The sequence below is a fragment of the Mesoplodon bidens genome (genome assembly GCF_964165515.1).
Source record: "Mesoplodon bidens genome assembly, contig: HAP1_SCAFFOLD_61, whole genome shotgun sequence".
NCBI lineage: Eukaryota > Metazoa > Chordata > Mammalia > Artiodactyla > Ziphiidae > Mesoplodon > Mesoplodon bidens.
This window is the reverse complement of record NW_027672412.1, coordinates 831,845-850,938: the sequence shown is the minus strand read 5'-3', so window position 1 is coordinate 850,938 and position 19,094 is coordinate 831,845. Positions and strand designations below refer to the sequence as shown.

Here is a 19,094-nt window from a genome sequence, read left to right as displayed (position 1 = left end):
TCTGTCTCGCTTTCAAGTCCGCCTCGTTGTCTTCCCTCAACAGATTTTTGGACGATAGATGTCCTTTATTACTCTGCCAGTTTGTGAATTGCTGTGCCCCTGAGCTCAATTTTTCAACTCGTTTTTTGTGAGCTGAATGCAAGTCCAAAATTTTGGTTCGGGACCTATACTGGTTACTGGTGCGTGGCTGAGACTTTGGTTAATTCTTCTTCCTGCCGGTAAATTAGAGTGACATGTGCCTGTCCAAATGCCTAACAGCTACTCTGTCACTGGTTCTCCCTCATCCCTTCCATCCTCTGCCAAACTGGCAACCTGTGCAAACCAGGAGGTTAAAGGGGCTGTCTCTCCAATTTGGGAGGTTGATACTATAGTAGTTGGAATGTGAAACCAGAACACCAAGAGAGGGACTCTTCGTTGAGTTTTAGAAACATTTCGTATTCACAGTGTGTCCATTCTCTAGGTTTCCCGTACATGTTATAGCAGTAGTAATATACCCTTCAACTTGCAGAGTTGGGACCCATGGAATGGGGGCCATGCATTATTGCTTTAAAGGGTCTGCATTTGCTCACACAATCTCACCAATACTCTCAGGGCCATGTGTCCAGCCTTATACCACATCCAGCTGTCATTGTAGATAGGGTCATTCCAGGTTTCATCACAGACTCTGAAGGAATTGGAAAGAATTTCCCTGTTATTTGGTATAGTTTTTGAAATTCCTTTTTATAGTGGGTTTGAGCTGATTCGCGCTGCCATGATTAAGCCAGTCTAGACACACTTGATTCCCTTACAGAGACATATCAATACATATGTTTTAAGATTCTTACTAGTCAGAACTATACCTCTGTGGGAAATACGCCATTTTTAGTCCCTTTAACTGAGGAAGCTGTAGGTCTAGTCTATTCCATATTTGGTTTTTGGAACGGTACCTGTGCTTATACAAACTCTGGTTTTATGCATCACCCCACCTATCCTTCCCCCTTAAACAGGCATAAGAGTGTTTTCTAAATGTGAGATTCTATTCTTTTTCCTATCTCAGTTCATGTGTAGCCATGTTTACAGGGTCTTCATAAGTGATATCTTATGATGTTTGTTTTTCTCTGTGACCTATTTGACTTACAATCTTCGTACCTGAATACACTCACTTTGCTGCTACTGGTCTTATGACATTGATTTCATGGGTGAGGGATATTCCATCGTTCGAAAGTACCACAATTTTTTGAACCATTCTTATATTTCCTTGGATATTTAAGGTGTACCCAAGTTGAGGTTCTTGTTAGCAGTGCAGCCCTTAATTTTGTTGTGGCTCTGTCTTATTGATTTTCAGTTTTCCCAAGGTATATTCCCTTGACTTGAAGTGCCCTTGGCTCTGTAGCTCTGTTGTTTACTTGTTTTAGGGAATGCAATGCACTCCTCCAGTGAGGCAGTTGGCAATTTACATCCCGCCCATCAGCATAACAAGGTTCCCTGTTCTCCAGGGCCTGCCTTGCCTTTCTGGTTTTTACATATTTTGTGGATGTCCCTTTTGACCTGTGGGAAGTGATACTTCTTTGTAGTGCAGATTTGCAATGCCCGCTTGCTTGCTTGGCCAAAATGTGCGAATGCGTTTTCTCCTGAATATATTCAGGAGAAAACGCATACGCCCTTTTTGGCCAAGTGCATCATTGTCGAAGTTGTGCCCCTCTTCCTGTGCTTTAAAGGCGATTCCAACGTACCTCTTGAAATCTATTTCCTGCTACTCTGCCTCTCATTCAATTCCACCTCGTTGCCTTCCCTCAACAGATTTTTGGAAGATAGTTGTCCTTTATTACTCTGCCACTTTGTTAATTGCTGTGCCTCTGAGCTCCATTTTTCAAATCGTTTTTTTGTGAGCTGAACGCAAGTCCAAAATTTTGGTTCAGTACCTCTACTGGTTCCCGATGGGTGGCTGAGACTCTGGTTAATTCTTCTTCCTGCCAGGAAATTAGAGTGACATGTGCCCGTTCAAATGCCTAACAGCTACTCTATCATTGGTTCTCCCTCTTCCCTTCCATCCTCTGCCAAATTGGCAACCTCTGTGAACCAGGAGCTTAAAGCGGCTATCTCTCCAAGTTGGAAGATTCATAGTAAATCAGTTGGAAAGTCAAACCGGAGCACCAGGAGAGGGACAATCCGTTGAGTTTTAGAAACCTTTTGTATTCACAGTGTGTCCATTTTCTAGGTTTCCCGTACATATTATTGCTGTAGTAATAGTCCCTTCAACATGGAGAGTTGGGACCCATGGAATGTTGGCCATGGATTTTTGCTTTAAAGGGTCTGCATTTGCTCACCCAATCTCACCAATCCTCTGAGTCCCAAGTGTCCAGCCTCATGCCACATCCAGCTGTCATTGTAGATAGGGTCATTCCAGGTTTCATCAGAGACCCTGAAGGAATTGTAAAGAATTTCCCTGTTTTTGTGTTTTGTTTTTGAAATTCCTTTTTATAGTGTGTTTGAGCTGATTCTCGCTGCCATGTTTATGCCATTCCAGACACACTTGATTCCCTTATGGAGACATATCAATACATAGGTTTTAAGATTCTTACTAGTCAGATCTATTCCTCTGCGGGAAATATGGGGTTTTGAGTCCCTTTCACTGAGGAAGTGTAGGTCTTGTCTATTCCAAAGTTGGTTTTAGAAACGGTACGCGTGCTTATTTCAAACTCTGCTTTTATGCATCACCCCACCTCTCCTTCCCACTTAAGCAGGCATAACAGTGTTTTCTAAATGTGAGACTCTGTTCTCTTTCCTAACTCAGTTCATGTGTAGCCATGTTTACAGGATCTTCATAAGTGATATCTTATGATATGTTTCTTTTTCTGTGTGACTTCACTTAGAATCATCATATCTGAATCCACTCACTTTGCTGCTCCTGGTCTTATGACATTGATTTCATGGTTGAGGGATATTCCATCGTATATAAGTACCACAATTTTTGAAACATTTTTATATTTCCTGGGATATTAAAGGTATACCGAAGTTTAGGTTCTTGTAAGCAGTGCCGCCCTAAATTTGGTGGTGCTCTGTCTTATTGATTTTCAGTTTTTCCAAGGTATATTCCCTAGACTGGAAGTGCCCTTGGCTCTGTAGCTCTGTTGTTTACTTGTTTTAGGGAACGCAATGCACTCCTCCAGTGAGGCAGTTGGCAATTTACATCCTGCCCATCAGCATAAAAAGGCTCCCTGTTCTCCAGGGCCTGTCTTGCCTTTCTGGTTTTTATAGATTTTGTTGATGTCCCTTTTGACCGGTGGGAAGTGATACTTCTTTGTAGTGCAGATTTGCATTGCCCACTTGCTTGCTTGGCCAAAAAGGGCGTATGCGTTTTCTCCTGAATATATTCAGGAGAAAACGCATAAGCCCTTTTTGGCCAAGTGTGTCATTATCGAAGTTGTGCCCCTCTTCCTGTGCTTTAAAGGTGATTCCAACGTACCTCTTGAAATCTGTTTCCTGCTATTCTGGATCGCTTTCAAGTCCGCCTCGTACCCTTCCCTCAGCAGATTTTAGGACGATAGTTGTCCTTTATTACTCTGCCATTTTGTGAATTGCTGTGCCCCTGAGCTCCATTTTTCAACTCGTTTTTTGTGAGCTGAACGCAAGTCCAAAATGTTCGTTCAGGACCTATACAGGTTCATGGTGGGTGGCTGTGACTTTGGTTAATTCTTCTTTCTGCCGGGAAATTAGAGTGACATGTGATCGTCCAAATGCCTAACAGCTAGTCTCTTTGGTTCTCCCTCTTCCCTTCCATCCTCTGCAAATTTGGCAACCTGTGCGAACCAGGAGCTTAAAGGGGCTGTCTCTCCAAGTTGGGAGATTGATAGTAAAGCAGTTGGAATGTCAAACCAGAGCACCCGGAGAGGGACTAAACGTTGAGTTTTAGAAATGTTTTGTATTCACAGTGTGTCCATTCTCTAGGTTTCCTGTACATGTTATAGCTGTAGTAATATTGCCTTCAACCTGGAGAGTTGGAACCCATGGAATGGGGGCCATGCATTATTGCTTTAAAGGGTCTGCATTTTCTCACCCAATCTCACCAATCCTCTCACTCCCAAGTGTCCAGCCTTATGCCACATCCAGCTGTCATTGTAGATAGGGTCATTCCAGGTTTCATCAGAGACCCTGAAGGAATTGTAAAGAAATTCTCGGTTTTTTGGTTTTGTTTTTGAAATTCCTTTTTATAGTTGGTTTGAGCTGATTCTCGCTGCCATGTTTATGGCAGTCTAGACACACTTGATTCCCTTACGGAGACATATCAATACATAGGTTTTAAGATTCTTACTAGTCAGATCTATTCCTCTGGGGGAAATATGGGGTTTTGAGTCCCTTTCACTGAGGAAGGTGTAGGTCTTTTCTATTCCACAGGTGGTTTTAGAAACGGTACCTGTGCTTATATCACACTCTGGTTTTATGCATCACCCCACCACTCCTTCCCCATTAAGCAGGCATAATAGTGTTTTCTAAATGTGAGACTCTGTTCTCTTTCCTAACTCAGTTCATGTGTAGCCATGTGTACAGAATCTTCCTAAGTGATATCTTATGATCAGATTGTTTTTCTGTGTGACTTATTTCACTTAGAATCATCGTACCTGAATCCACTCACTTTGCTGCTCCTGGTCTTATGACATTGATTTCATGGCTGAGGGATATTTCGTCGTACATAAGTACCACAATTTTTTGAACCATTTTTATATTTCCTGGGATATTTAAGGTGTACCCAAGTTGAGGTTCTTGTAAGCAGTGCAGCCCTAAATTTGGGGGTGGCTCTGTCTTATTGATTTTCAGTTTTCCCAAGGTATATTCCCTAGACGGGAAGTGCCCTTGGCTCTGTACCTCTGTTGTTTACTTGTTTTAGGGAACGCAATGCACTCCTCCAGTGAGCCAGTTGGCAATTTACATCCCGCCCATCAGCATAACAAGACTCCCTGTTCTCCAGGGCCTGTCTTGCCTTTTTGGTTTTTACACATTTTGTGGATGTCCCTTTTGACCGGTGGGAAGTGATACTTCTTTGTAGTGCAGATTTGCATTGCCCGCTTGCTTGCTTGGCCAAAAAGGGCGTATGCGTTTTCTCCTGAATATATTCAGGAGAAAACGCATACGCCCTTTTTGGCCAAGTGCGTCATTGTCGAAGTTGTGCCCCTCTTCCTGTGCTATAAAGGCGATTCCCACGTACCTCTTGAGATCTGTTTCCTGCTATTCTGCCTCGCTTTCAAGTCCGCCTCGTTGCCTTCCCTCAACAGATTTTGGACGATAGTTGCCCTTTATTACTCTGCCAGTTTGTGAATTGCTGTGCCCCTGAGCTCCATTTTTCCACTCGTTTTTTGTGAGCTGAACGCAAGTCCAAAATTTTGGTTCAGGACCTATACTGGTTCCCGGTGGGTGGCTGAGACTTTGGTTGATTATTCTTCCTGTCGGGAAATTAGAGTGACATGTGCCTGTCCAAATGCCTAACAGCTACTCTCTCATTGGTTCTCCCTCTTCCCTTCCATCCTCTGCCAAATTGGCAACCTGTGTGAAACAGGAGCTTAAAGGGGCTGTCTCTCCAAGTTGGAAGATTGATAGTAAAGCAGTTCGAAAGTCAAACCGGAGCACCAGGGGAGGGACTATACACTGAGCTTTAGAAACCTTTTGTATTCGTAGTGTGTCCATTCTCTGGGTTTCCGATACATGTTATAGCGGTAGTAATATACCCTTCAACCTGGAGAGTTGGGACCCATGGAATGGGGGCCATGCATTTTTGCTTTAAAGGGTCTGCATTTGCTCACCCATTCTCACCAATCTTCTCAGTCCCAAGTGTCCAGCCTTATGCCACATCCAGCTGTCATTGTAGATACTGTCATTCCAGGTTTCATCAGAGAACCTGAAGGAATTGTAAAGAATTTCCGGTTTTTGTTTTGTTTTTGAAATTCCTTTTTATAGTGGGTATGAGCTAATTCTCGCTGCCATGTTTATGCCAGTCTAGACACTCTTGTTTCCCTTACAGAGACATATCAATATATAGGTTTTAAGATTCTTACTAGTCAGATCTATTCCTCTGCGGGAAATATGGGGTTTTGTGTCCCTTTCACTGAGCAAGGTGTAGGTCTTGTCTATTCCAAAGTTGGTTTTAGAAATGGTACTTGTGCTTATGTCAAACTCTGGTTTTATGCATCACCCCACCTCTCCTTCCCCCTTAAGCAGGCATAAGAGTGTTTTCTAAATGTGAGACTCTGTTCTCTTTCCTAACTCAGTTCATGTGCAGCCATGTTTACAGGATCTTCATAAGTGATATCATATGATAAGTTTCTTTTTCTGTGTGACTTATTTCACTTAGAATCATCGTACCTGAATCCACTTACTTTGCTGCTCCTTGTCTTATGACATTGATTTCATAGCTGAGGGATATTCCATCGTACATATGTACTACAATTTTTTGAACCATTTTTATATTTCCTAGGATATTTAAGGTGTACACAAGTTTAGGTTCTTATAAGCAGTGCAGCCCTAAATTTGGGGGTGGCTCTGTCTTATTGAATTTCAGTTTTCCCAAGGTATATTCCCTAGACTGGAAGTGCCCTTCGCTCTGTAGCTCTGTTGTTTACTTGTTTTAGGGAACGCAATGCACTCCTCCAGTGAGTCAGTTGGCAATTTACATCCTGCCCATCAGCATAACAAGGCTCCCTGTTCTCCAGGGCCTGTCTTGCCTTTCTGGTTTTTACACATTTGTGGATGTCCCTTTTGACCGGTGGGAAGTTATACTTCTTTGTAGTGCAGATTTGAATTGCCCGCTTGCTTGCTTGGCCAAAATCGGCGTATGCGTTTTCTCCTGAATATATTCAGGGGAAAACGCTAATGCCCTTTTTGGCCAAGTGTTTCATTGTCGAAATTGTGCCCTTCTTCCTATGCTTTAAAGGCGTTTCCAATGTACCTCTTGAAATCTGTTTCCTGCTATTCTGCCTCGCTTTCAAGTCTGCCTCGTTGCCTTCCCTCAACAGGTTTTTGGACGATAGTTGTCCTTTATTACTCTGCCAGGTTGTGAATTGCTGTGCCCCTCAGCTCAGATTTTCAACTCGTTTTTTGTGAGCTGTACGCAAGTCCAAAATTTTCGTTCATGACCTATACGGGTTCCTGGAGTGTGGCTGAGACTTTGGTTAATTCTTCTTCCTGCCGGGAAATTAGAGTGACATGTGCCCGTCGAAATGCCAAACAGCTACTCTCTCATTGGTTCTCCCTCTTCCCTTCCATCCTCCGCCAAATTGGCAACCTGTGCAATCCACGAGGTTAAAGGGGCTGTCTCTCCAAGTTGGGAGATTGATAGTAAAGCAGTGGGAAAGTCAAACCGGAGCACCAAGAGAGGGACTATTCGTTGAGTTTTATAAACCATTTGTATTCACAGTGTGTCCTTTCTCTAGGTTTCCCGTACATGTTATAGCTGTAGTAATATTCCCTTCAACCTGGAGAGTTGGGACCCATGGAATGGGGGCCATCCATTTTTGCTTTAAAGGGTCTGCGTTTGCTCACCCAATCTCTCCAATCCTCTCAGTCCCAAGTGTCCAGCCTTATGCCACATCCAGCTGTCATTGTAGATAGGGTCATTACAGGATTCATCAGAGACCCTGAATGAATTGGAAAGAATTTCCCTGTTTTTTGGTTTTGTTTTTGAAATTCCTTTTTATAGTGGGTTTGAGCTGATTCTCGCTGCGATGTTTATGCCAGTCTAGACACACTTGATTCCCTTTCGGAGACATATCAAAAACATAGGTTTTAAGATTCTTACTAGTCAGATCTATTCCTCTGCGGGAAATATGGTGTTTTGAGTACCTTTCACTGAGGAAGGTGTAGGTGTTTTCTATTCCAAAGTTGGTTTTAGGAACGGTACCTGTGCTTATATCAAAGTCTGGTTTTATGCATCACCCCACCTCTCCTTCCCCCTTAAGCAGGCATAAGAGTGTTTTGTAAATGTGAGACTCTGTTCTCTTTCCTAACTCAGTTCATGTGTAGCCATGTTTACAGGATCTTCCTAAGTGATATCTTATGATAAGTTTCTTTTTCTGTGTGACTTATTTCACTTAGAATCATCGTACCTGAATCCAAACCCTTTGCTGCTCCTGGTCTTATGACATTGATTTCATGGCTGAAGGATATTCCATCGTACATAAGTACCACAATTTTTTGAACCATTTTTATATATCCTGGGATATTTAAGGTCTACCTAAGTTGAGGTTCTTGTAAGCAGTGCAGCCCTAAATTTTGGGTTGGCTGTGTCTTATTGATTTTCAATTTTCCCAAGGTATATTCCCTAGAAGGGAAGTGCCCTTGGCTCTGTAGCTCTGTTGTTTACTTGTTTTAGGGAAAACAATGCACTCCTCCAGTGAGGCAGTGGGCAATTTACATAACGCCCATCAGTATAACAAAGCTCCCTGTTCTCCAGGGCCTGTCTTGCCTTTCTGGTGTTTACACATTTTGTGGATGTCCCTTTTGACCGGTGGGAAGTGATACTTCTTTGTAGTCCAGATTTGCATTGCCCGCTTGCTTGCTTGGCCAAAAAGGGCGTATGCCTTGTCTACTGAATATATTCAGGAGAGAACGCGTACGCCCTTTTTGGCCAAGTGCATCATTGTCGAAGTTGTTCCCCTCTTCCTGTGTTTTAAAGGCGATTCCAACATACCTCTTGAAATCAGTTTCCTGCTATTCTGCCTCGCTTTCAAGTCCGCTCATTGCCTTCCCTCAACAGATTTTTGGACGATAGTTGTCCTTTATTATTCTGCCAGTTTGTGAATTGCTGTGCCCCTGAGCTCCATTTTTCAACTCGTTTTTTGTGAGCTGAACGCATGTCCAAAATTTTGGTTCAGGAACTATACTGGTTCCCGGTGGATGGCTGAGACTTTGGTTAATTCTTCTTCCTGCTGGGAAATTAGAGTGAAATGTGCCTGTCCAAATGCTTAACAGCTAGTCTCTCATTGGTTCTCCCTCTTCCCTTCCATCCTCTGCCAAATTGGCAACCTGTGTGAACCAGGAGCTTAAAGGGGCTGTCTCTCCTAGTTGGAAGATTGATAGTAAAGCAGTTGGAAAGTCAAACCGGAGCACCAGGGGAGGGACTATTCGTTGAGTTTTAGAAACCTTTTGAATTTGCAGTGTGTCCATTCTCTAGGTTTCCCGTACATGTTATAGCTGTAGTAATATTCCCTTCAACCTGGAGATTTGGGACCCATGGAATGGGGGCCAAGCATTATTGCTTTAAAGGGTCTGCATTTGCTCACCCTATCTCACCAATCCTCTCAGTCCCAAGTGTCCAGCCTTATGCCACATCCAGCTGTCATTGTAGATAGGGTCATTCCAGGTTTCATCAGAGACCCTGAAGGAATTGTAAAGAATTTCCCTGTTTTTTGTTTTGTTTTTGAAATTCCTTTTTATAGTGGTTTGAGATGATTCTCGCTGCCATGTTTCTGCCATTCTGGACACACTTGACTCCCTTACGGAGTCGTATCAATACACAGGTTTTAAGATTTTTACTAGTCAGGTCTAAACCTCTGCGGGAAATATGGGGTTTTGAGTCCCTTTCACTGCGGAAGGTGTAGGTCTTGTCTATTCCAATGTTGATTTTAGAAACGGTACCCGTGCTTATATGAAACTCTGGTTTTATGCATCACCCCACCTCTCCTTCCCCCTTAAGCAGGCATAACAGTGTTTTCTAAATGTGAGACTCTGTTCTCTTTCTTAAATCAGTTCATGTGTAGCCATGTTTACAGGATCTTCATAAGTGATATCTTTTGATAAGATTCTTTTTTCTGTGTGACTTATTTCACATAGAATCAGCGTACCTGAATCCATTCACTTTGCTGCTCCTGGTCTTATGACATTGATTTCATGGCTGAGGGATATTCCATCGTACATAAGTACCACAATTTTTTGAACCATTTTTATATTTCCTGGGATATTTAAGGTGTACCCAAGTTGAGGTTCTTGTAAGCAGTGCAGCCCTAAGTTTGGGGTGTCTCTGTCTTATTGATTTTCAGTTTTCCCAAGGTATATTCCTTAGACTGGAAGTGCCCTTGTCTCTGTAGCTCTGTTGTTTACTTGTTTTAGGGAACACAATGCACTCCTCCTGTGAGGCAGTTGGCAATTTACATCCCGCCCATCAGCATAACAAGGCTTCCTGTTCTCCAGGGCCTGTCTTGCCTTTCTGGTTCTTATACATTTTGTGGATGTCGCTTTTGCCCGGTGGGAAGTGATACTTCTTTGTAGTGAAGATTTGCATTGCCCGCATGCTTGCATGTCCAAAAAGGGTGTATGCGTTTTCTCCTCAATATATTCAGGAGAAAACGCATACGCCCTTTTTTGCCAAGTGCATCACTGTCGAATTTGTGGCCGTCTTTCTGTGCTTTAAAGGTGATTCCAACGTACCTCTTGAAATCTGTTTCCTGCTATTCTGCCTCGCTTTCAAGTCCGCCTCTTTGCGTTCACTCAACAGATTTTTGGACGATAGATGTCCTTTATTACTCTGCCAGTGTGTGAATTGCTGTGCCCCTGAGGTCCATTTTTCAACTCGTTTTTTGTGAGCTAAACGCAAGTCCAAAATTTTGGTTCAGGACCTATACTGGTTCCCGGTTGGTGGCTGAGAGTTTGGTTAATACTTCTTCCTGCCGGGAAATTAGAGTGACATGTGCCCGTCCAAATGCCTAACAGCTACTCTCTCATTGGTCCTCCCTCTTCCCTTCCATCCTCTGCCAAATTGGCAACCTGTGCGAACCAGGAGGTTAAAGTGGCTTTCTCTCCAACTTGGGAGATTGATAGTAAGGCAGTTGGAAAGTCAAACCGGAGCACCAGGAGAGGGACTATTTGTAGAATTTTAGAAACCTTTTGTATTCACAGTGTGTCCATTCTCTAGGTTTCCCGTACATGTTATAGCTGTAGTAATATTCCCTTCAACCTGGAGAGTTGGGACCCATGGAATGGGGTCCATGCATTTTTGCTTTATAGGGTCTGCATTTGCTCACCGAATCTCACCAATCCTCTCAGTCCCAAGTGTCCAGCCTTATGCCACATCCAGCTGTCATTGTAGATAGGGTCATTCCAGGTTTCATCAGAGACCCTGAAGGAATTGTAAAGAATTTCCCTGTTTTTTTTTTTTTTATAAATCATTTTTATAATGGGTTTGAGCTGATTCTCGCTGCCATGTTTATGCAGGTCTAGACACACTTGATTCCCTAACGGAGACATATCAATACATAGGCTTTATGATTCTTACTAGTCAGATCTATTACTCTGTGGGAAATATGGGGTTTTGATTCCCTTTCACTGAGGAAGGTGTAGGTCTTGTCTATTCCAAAGTTGTTTTTTGTAACGGTACCTGTGCTTATATCAAACTCTGGTTTTATGCATCACGCCACCTCTCCTTCCCCCTTAAGCAGGCATAAGAATGTTTTCTAAATGTGAAACTCTATTCTCTTTCCTAACTCAGTTCTTGTGTAACCTTGTTTACAAGAACTTCATAAGTGATATCTTATGATAAGTTTCTTTTTCTCTGTGACTTATTTCTCTTAGAATCATCGTACCTGAATCCACTCATTTTGCTGCTCCTGGTCTTATGACATTGATTTCACGGCTGAGGAATATTCCATCATACGTAAGTACCACAATTTTTTAAACCATTTTTATATTTCCTGGGATATTTAAGGTGTACCCAAGGTGAAGTTCTTGTAAGCAGTGCAGCCCTTAATTTGGGGGTTGCTCTGTCTTACTGATTTTCAGTTTTTCCAAGGTATATTCCCTAGACTGGAAGTGTCCTTGGCTCTGTAGCTCTGTTGTTTACTTGTTTTAGGGAACACAATGCACTCCTCCAGTGAGGCAGTTGGCAATTTACATCCAGCCCATCAGCAGAACAAGGCGCCCACTGTCTTGCCTTCCTGGTCTTTACACATTGTGTGGATGTCCCTTGTGACCGGTGGGAAGAGAGACTTCTTTGTAGTGCAGATTTGCATTGCCCGCTTGCTTGCCTGACCAAAATGGGTGTATGTGTTATCTCTAGAATATATTCAGGAGAAAATGCATATGCCCTATTTGGCCAAGTGAATCATTTTCGAAGTTGAGCCCCTCTTCCTGTGCATTACGCTCGATTCCTACGTACCTCTTGAAACGTGTTTCCTACTATTCTGCCTCACTTACAATTCGGCCTCGTTGCCGTCCCTCAACAGAGTTTTTGTCGAGAGTTGTCCTTTATTACTCTGCCAGTTTGTGAATTGCTGTGCCCCTGAGCTCCATTTTTAACTCGTTTTTGTTAGCTGAAGGCAAGTCCAAAATTTTTGTTCAGGACCTATACTGGTTCCCGGTGGGTCGTTGGGACTTTGGTTAATTATTCTTCCTCCTGGGAATTTAGAATGATATGTGCCCTTCCAAATGCCTAACATCTACTCTCTCTTTGGCTCTCTCTCTTCCCTTCCATCCTCTGCCAAATTGGCAACCTGTGCGAACCTGTAGGTTAAAGGGGCTTTCTCTCCAAGTTGGGAGATTGATAGTAAAGCAGTTGGAAAGTCAAACCGGAGCATCAGTAGACGGACTATTCGTTGAGTTTTTGAAACCTTTCGTATTCACATTGTGTCCATTCTCTAGGTTTCCCTTACATGTTATAGCTGTAGTAATATTCCCTCCAACCTGCAGATTTGCGACCCATGGAATGGGGGCCATGCATTTTTGCTTTAAAAGGTCTGCATTTGCTCACCCAATCTCACCAATCCTCTCAGTCCCAAGTGTCCAGCCTTATACCACAACCAGCTGTCATTGTAGATAGGGTCATTCCAGGTTTCATCAGAGACCCTGAAGGAATTGTAAAGAATTTCCCTGTTTTTTTTTTTGTTTTTGAAATTCCTTTTTATAGTGGGTTTGAGCTGATTTTCACTGCCATTTTTATGCCAGTCTAGACACACTTGATTCCCTTACAGAGACATATCAATACATAGGTTTTAAGATTCTTACTAGTCAGATATATTCCTCTGCGCAAAATATGGAATTTTGAGTCCCTTTCACTGAAGAAGGTGTAGGTCTTGTCTATTCCATGTTGGTTTTTGGAATGGTACCTGTGCTTATATCAAACTCTGGTTTTATGCATCACCCCACCTCTCCTTGCCCCTCCAGCGGGCATAAGAGTGTTTTCTAAATGTGAGACTCTGTTCTCTTTCCTAACTCAGTTCATGTGTAGCCATGTTTACAGGATCTTCATAAGTGATATCTTATGATAAGTTTCTTTTTCTGTGTGACTTATTTCTCTTAGAATCATCGTGCCTGAATCCACTCACTTTGCTGCTCCTGGTCTTATGACATTGATTTCATGGCTGAGGGATATTCTATCGTACGTAAGTACCACAATCTTTTAAACCCTTTTTATATTTCCTGGGATATTTAAGGTGTATCCAAGTTGAGGTCTTGTAAGCAGTGCAGCCCTAAATTAGGGGGTGGCTCTGTCGTATTGATTTTCAGTTTTCCCAAGGTATATTCCCTAGACTGGAAGTGCCCTTGGCTCTGTAGCTCTGTTGTTTACTTGTTTTAGGGAACTCAATGCACTCCTCCTGTGAGGCAGTTGGCAATTTACCTCCCGCACATCAGCATAACAAGGCTCCCTCTTCTCCAGTGCCTGTCTTGCCTTTCTGGTTTTTACACATTTTGTGGATGTCCGTTTTGACAGGTGGGAAGTGACACTTCTTTGTAGTGCAGATTTGAGTTGCATGCTTGCTTGCTTGGCCAAAAAGGCGTATGCATTTTCTCCAGAATATATTCAGGATAAATCTCATACAACCATTTTGGCCAAGTGCATCATTGTCGAAGTTGTGTCCCTCTTCCTGTGCTTTGCAGGCGATTCCTACGTACCTCTTGAAATCTGTTTCCTTCTATTCTTCCTCGCATTCAAGTCCGCCTCGTTTCCTTCACTCAACAGATTTTTGGACGATTGTTGTCCTTTATTACTCTGCCAGTTTGTGAATTGCTTTGCCCCTGTTCTCCATTTTTCAACTCGTTTTTGTGAGCTGAACGCAAGTCCAAAATTTTGCTTCACGACCTATACTGGTTCCTGGTGGGTGGCTGAGAGTTTGGTTAATTCTTCTTCCTGCCGGCAAATTAGAGTGTCATATGCCCGTCCAAATGCCTAACAGCTACTCTCTCTTTGGTTCTCCCTTTTCCCTTTCATCCTTAGCCAAATTGGCAACCAGTGGGAACCAGGAGGTTAAAGGGGCTGTCTCTTCACGTTGGGAGATTTATAGTAAAGCAGTTGGAAAGTCAAACCGGAGCACCAGGAGAGGGACTGTTCGTTGAGTTTTAGAAACCTTTTGTATTCACAGGGTGTCCACTCTCTTGGTTTCCCGTCCATGTTATAGCTGTATTAATATTACCTTCAACCAGGAGAGTTGGACCCATCGAATTGGTGGCATGCATTATGGCTTTAAAGGGCCTGCATTTTCTCCGCCAATCTCACCAATCCCCTCAGTCCCATGTGTCCAGCCTTATGTCTCTTCCAGCTGTCGTTGTATATTGTGTCATTCCAGGTTGCATCAAATCCCTTGAAGGAATTGTGTAAGAATATCGCTGTTTTTTTATTTTTTTTTTTGAAATTAACTTTTATCATGGGGTTGAGCTGATTTTCCCTTACTTGTTTTTGCCGGTCTAGACAAACTTGATTCCCTTACAGAGACATATAAATACATTGGTTTTAAGATTCTTACTAGTCAGATATATTCCTCTCCTGGAAATAGGGATTTTGAGTCCCGTTCACTACGGAAGAAGTAGTTCTTGTCTGTTCTATATTTGGATTTTGGAACGGTACCTGTGCTAATATAAAACTCTGGTTTTGTGCATCTCCCCACCTCTCCTTTCCCCTTAAGCATGCTTAAGAGTGTTTTCTAAATCTGAGACACTGTTCTATTTCCTACTACAGTTCATATGTAGCCATGTTTACATTCCCTTCGTAAGTGATATCTTATGTCAGAATGCACCATGGCCCTTGTCATAATAATGCTCCATGACCCCTGTCATCACATTTCACAATGCCTAGTTATCACAATGCTCCATTTCCCTTGTCATCACAATTCTCCTCGTCCTTGTCATCACGATGCTACATGACACTTCTCATCACAACATTATATGTTCTTGTCATTACAATGCTCCTGGACCCCTGTCATCACGATGCTCCCTGACACCTGTCATCACAATGCTTCATGCCCCTTTTCATTACAGTGCTCCATGATGCTCGTCATCACAATTACCCAAGGTCTTCTCATCACAATGCTCCACGGTTTTGCCATCACAATGCTCCATGCCCTGGTCTTCTCACAGCTCAATGTCCCTTGTCCTCACAATTCTCCTCGTCCTTGTCATCACAATGCTCCAAGCCCTTTTCATCAAAATGCTCCGTTACCTTTGTCACAACAATCCTCCATGACACTTGGCTTCACAGTGATCCGTGCTATTGTCATCACAATGGAACATGAAATATGTCATCACAATGCTCCCTGACACCTGTCTTCACAATACTCCATGAACTTGTCATCACAATGCTCCATGCCCTTGTCATCACAATGTGCCATGCCCAATGTCATCACAATAATCCATGAAACATCTCAGACCAATGCTCCATGCCCCTTTTCATCACAATGCTCCATGAACCCTGTCATCACAATGCACCATGCCCATCATCATAATGTTTCATGCTATTGTCATCACAATGAAATCAAAATGCTCCATGACCTCTGTCATCACAATGCTCCAAACCCTTGTGATCACAATGTTCCATAACACTTGTGATCACAATGCCCCATGACGCTCGTCATCACAATTATCCATGGCCTTCTCATCACAATGCTCAATGACATTTGTCATCACAATGCTCAATTCCCTTGTCATCCCAATGCTCCCCGACACTTGTCGTCAGAATGCTCCTTGAAACCTTTCATGACAAGGCTCCATGCCTTTTTCATCACAATGATCCATGCCCTTATCATCACGATGCTCCAAAGCCCCTGCAATAACAATGCTCCTTGCCCTTGTCATCACAAAGCTCCATGACAAATGTCATGAGAATGCTCCATGGCCTTCTCATCACAATGCTCCATGCCATTGTCATCACAATGCTCCAAGACACCTGTAATCACAATGCTCCATTCCTCTTTTCATCAGAATGCTCCATGAGACTTGTCATCACAAGGATCCATGGTCTTCTCATCAAAATACTCCAGGACATTGTCATCAAAATGTTCCATTCCCTTATCATCACAATGCTCCATGACCCCTGTCATCACAATACTCCATGTACATTTTCAGCCCAATACTCCATGACCTTCTCACCATAATGCTCCATGCCACATATCATCACAATGCTCCATGACCACTGTCATCACAACGTCCATGACACCTGACAACACAATGATCCGGGACTCTTGTCCTCACAATGCTCCATTCCCTAGTCATCACAATTCTCCATGCCTGTGTCAGCAAAATGCTACATCACCTTCTCATCACAATGCTCCATGCACTTGTCATCACAATACTCCATTACCATTGTCATCACAATCCTCCCTGAAACTTGGGATCATATTGCTTCATGCCCTTGTCATCACAATGTTACAAACCCTTGTGATCACAATGTTCTATAAAACTTGTCATCACAATGCTCCATGATGCCTGTCATGACAATACTCCAAGTCCTTATTGTCACAATGCTCCAACACCTTTGTCATCACAATGCTCAATACACTTGTCTTCACAAAGCTCCCTGACACTTGTCGTCAGAATGCTCCTTGAACACTGTCATGAAAAGGCTCCATGCCTTTTTTATCAGAATGCTCCATGCCCTTTTCATCACAACGCTCCATGTCATTGTCATCACAATACTCCACAAGCTTGTCATCAGAATGCTCCATGGCCCCTGTCATCACAAAGCTCCATACCCTTAGACATTACAGTGCTCCATGATGCTCGTCATCACAATTATCCATGGTCTTCCCATCAAAATGCTCCACGGTCTTGCCATCACAATGCTCCATGCCTTGGTCATCCCAAAGCTCCATGTCCCCAGTCATCACAATGCTCCATGACCCCTGTCATCACAATGCTCCATACCCCTTGTCATTAAAGTGCTCCATGACACTCGTCATCACAATTTCCCATGGTCTTCTCATCACAATCCTCCACGCACTTTTCATCAAAATGCTCCATGACCACTGACATCACAATGTTCCCTAACCCCTGTCATCAAAATGTTCCATGACCCTTTTCATCCAATTGCTCCATGACCCGGTCATCACAATGCTCCATTACCCCTGTCATAAAAATGATCCATGACCCGTGCCATCACCATGTTCCACGGCCTTGTCATCAAAAGGCTCCATGACCCTTGTCATCACAATGCTCCAAGACCCCTGTAATCACAATGCTCCATGCCCCTTTTCATCTCAATGCTCCATGAACCCTGTCATCACAATGCACCATGCCGATCATCATAATGCTTCATGCTATTGCCATCACAATGAAATCAAACTTCTCCATGACCTCTGTCATCACAATGCTCCAAACCATTGTGATCACTATGTTCCATAACACTTGTCATCACAAGGCCCCATGACACTGGTCATCACAATTATCCATGGACTTCTCATCACAATGTTCCATGACCTTTGTCATCACAATTCTCAATACACTTGTCCTCACAATGCTCCCGGACACTTGTCGTCAGTATGCTCATTGAACCCTGTCATGACAAGTCTCCATGCCTTTTTCATCACAATGATCCATGCCCTTTTCATCACAATGCTCCATGCCATTGTCATCACAATACTCCACAAGATTGTCATCAGAAATCTGCGTGACACTTGTCATCACAATGATCCATGAACCCTATCATCAAAATGTTCCATGACACCTGTCATCACAATCCTCCATGCCCCTTGTCATTACAGTGCTCCATGATGCTCGTCATCACAATTATCCATGGTCTTCTCATCACAGTGCTCCACGGTCTTGCCATCACAATGCTCCATGCCTTGGTCATCACAATGCTCCATGTCCCCAGTCATCACAATGCTCCATGACCACTGTCATCACAATGCTCCATACCCCTTGTCATTAAATGGCTCCATGACACTCGTCATCACAATTTCCCATGGTCTTCTCATCACAATGCTCCACGTCTTTGTCATCAAAATGCTCCATGACCCTTGTCATCACTATGCTCCATGACCACTGTCATCACAATGCTCCATAACACCTGTCATCACAATGTTCCATACCCCTTGTCATTACAGTGCTCCGTGATGCTCGTCATCACAATTATCCATTGTCTTCTCATAAAAATGCTCCACGTTCTTGCCATCACAGTGCTCCATGCCATGGTCATCACAATGCTCCATGTCCCCTGTCATCACAATTCTCCACGTTCTCGGCATCACTATGCTCCATGATACTTCTCTTCACAGTGTTACATGCTTTGTCATCACAATTCTCAATGCACTTGTCATCGCAATTCTCCATGACCCCTGTCATAGCAAGCTCCATGTGATTGTCCTCATAATGCTTCATGAACTTGTCATCAAAATTCTCAATGGCCATTGTCATCACAATGCTCCATGACTCTTGTCATCACAATGATCCAAGCCCTTTTCATCAAAATGCTCCGTTACATTTGTCATCACAATCCTCCATGACACTTGGCATCACAATGCTCCTATCCATTGTCATCACAATGGACCATGACATATGTCATCACAATGCTCCAACACCTGTCTTCACAGTACACCATGACCTTCTCATCACAATGCTCGATGCCCTTGTCATCACAATTCACCATGCCCACTGTCATCTCAATAATCCATGAAAATTGTCAGACAAATGCTCCATGCCCCTTTCATCACAATGCTCCATGCTCTTTTATCACAATGCTCTATGACTCAGGTCATCACAATGCTCCGTGACTCCAGTCATCACAGTGCTTCATGACCTTTGTCATCACAATGATCCATGCCCTCGTCATCACAAGGCTCTGTGACAATTGTCACCACAATGCTCCATGAACATTTAATCACAATTCTCGGTGACCCTTGTCATCACAATGCTCCATGCCTTTGTCAGCA

The 19,094-nt window shown here is 43.1% G+C and overlaps 1 long non-coding RNA gene across 1 annotated transcript in view; it reads right to left on the bottom strand.

Annotated features, from left to right (window-relative positions):
* LOC308610240 overlaps positions 1-19,094 on the bottom strand; it is a 704,474-nt gene that overhangs the window by 307,810 nt on the left and 377,570 nt on the right. Inside the window, exon 2 of the long non-coding RNA XR_014014462.1 lies at positions 12,884-12,910. This is a non-coding gene — a long non-coding RNA (uncharacterized lncRNA). The remainder of the gene's footprint in view (positions 1-12,883; positions 12,911-19,094) is intronic.